Source organism: Cebus imitator, unplaced genomic scaffold, assembly GCF_001604975.1.
Source record: "Cebus imitator isolate Cc_AM_T3 unplaced genomic scaffold, Cebus_imitator-1.0 Scaffold497, whole genome shotgun sequence".
NCBI classification, from domain to species: domain Eukaryota; kingdom Metazoa; phylum Chordata; class Mammalia; order Primates; family Cebidae; genus Cebus; species Cebus imitator.
This window is the reverse complement of record NW_016107812.1, coordinates 359,758-361,930: the sequence shown is the minus strand read 5'-3', so window position 1 is coordinate 361,930 and position 2,173 is coordinate 359,758.

Sequence of the window (2,173 nt, the reverse complement as noted above, 5' to 3'; positions counted from 1 at the left end):
AGAGTTTTACTCTTGCCCAGCCTGGGGTGCAATGGCGTGATCTCAGCTCAATGCAACTTCCTCCTCCGGGACTCAAGCGATCCTCCCGCCTCAGCCTCCCGAGTAGCTGGGATTACAGGCTCCCGCCACCACGCCCGGCAATTTTTGTATTTTTAGTAGAGATGGGGTTTCGTCATGTTGTCCAGGTTGGTCTCAAACTCCTGACCTCAGGTGATCCTCCCACCTCAGCCTCCCAAAATGCTGGGATTACAGGTGTGAGCCACCACGCCCTGCTGTTATTATTTTTTTGAGATGAAATCTTGCTCTGTCATCCAGGCTGGAATGCATTGGTGTGATCTCAGCTCACTGTGACCTCTGTCTCCCAGGTTCAAGCAATTCCTCTGCCTCAGCCTCCCAAGTAGCTGGGACTACAGGAGGGTGCCACTACACCTGGAGAATTTTTGTATTTTTAGCAGAGATGGGCTTTCATTATGTTGGCCAGGCTGGTCTTGAACTTCTGACTGGGTGATCTGCCCGCCTCGGCCTCCCAAAATGCTGGGATTACAGGCATGAGCCACCGTGCCTGGCCCTGGGCTCCTTGTACTGGAGAATGGAATTAGAACCTCCAAACCCAAATATCGAACAGAAAGAGGCTCTTTAAAGGAAAGTGATATTTATTTGGGGAATATGTGTGCCATAGTAAACTAGTGTATATTCAGGGAAGTAAAGGAATGAAAAGGATTTTAAAGGAAAATGAGGATGACACAGTTGTTTTGAAATGAATATCCTTGGCTGCGAGGATGAATGGGCAGGTGATGCCAGTCCCGGGCTGGGCAGGCTTCCCTGCAGGAGGGTTTCTGTGCCGGGCTGTGGCTTTTGCAGCTTTCGTGGTAGTTCCTATCAGGCATACAAGGCTGAGGACCCGCCGTCATAATCTTCCCGGCTCTGTCAGGTGTTTTTTTTTTTTTACACTAATAACTCCATTCTGATTCTGACAACTTCCCTATTTCCCCCTTTTAAAAATATTTTTAAATTTAATAAAATAAAATAAAGATGGAGTCTCCCTATGTTGCCCAGGCTGGTCTTAAACTCCTGGGCTCAAGGGATCCTCCTGCCTTGGCCTCCCAAAATGTTGGGATTGCAGGTGTGCGTCACTGCGCCTGGCCAATTTCTTTCTTTCTTTCTTTCTCTTTCTTTCCTTCTTTTCTTTTCTTTTCTTTTTTTTTCTTTCTCTCTTTCTCTTTTTTTTCTTTTCTTTCTTTCCTTTCTTTCTTTCTTGTTTTTGAGACAGGGCACTCTGTTGTCCAGCCTGGAGTGCAGTGGTGTGAATCACGGCTTACTGCGTGCTCCACCTCCCAGGCTCCAGCAACCGTCCCCACCTGTCTCGCAGGAGCTAGGACTCCAGGTGTGCACCGCCACACCCAGCTAATTTTTAAGGTTTTCTTTTTGCAGAGGCAGGGGTCTCACTATATTGCCCAGGCTGGTCGTGAACTCCTGGCCTCAAAAGATCCTCCTGCCTCAGCCTCCCAAAGTGCTGGGACTACAGGCGTGAGCCACCGCCCCCCACCCCGTACTTGGGTTTTGATGTCCGGATTGCTGGTCTTGCCCCACACTGGGTGGTGTCTAGAAGTCAATGTCAAAGCCCTTCAGACACTGTAGTTTTAGCCACAGCCGAGCGATAAGGGAGGCCTGGAGGGCGTGGTTCAGGGGCTCAGTCCATCTGGGGCCTGTTGCTGAGTCAGTCTTGTATGCTTTGAGTCTCCTGCTGTGTCATCTCAACGTGCTGGGCCAGGAGATGCACTTCACTGAAATTTAACGATCAATAAACGCAAAGTTTAAAAAGAGGAAATACAAGGTAAAATTAATGGTAATGTGGCAATCCCAGTTTGCATAATGGCTTTGAGTCAAGAACTCAGGCGTAAAGGCCACCAACTGAATGAACCAGATGACCACAGGTTAGGTGAGGCCGGCTGCCACCCTGTGGCCTGTTTTCTTGCTTTTTCTTTTCTTTCTTTCTTTCTTTTTTTTTTGAGACAGAGTCTTGTTCTGTCACCCAGGCTGGAGTGCACTGGTGCCATCTCAGCTCACCGCAACCTCCACCTCCCAGGTTCAAGCGATTCTCCTGTCTCAGCCTCCCGAGTAGCTGGAATTACAGGCACGTGCCCAGGTAATTTTTATATTTTTAGTAGAGACA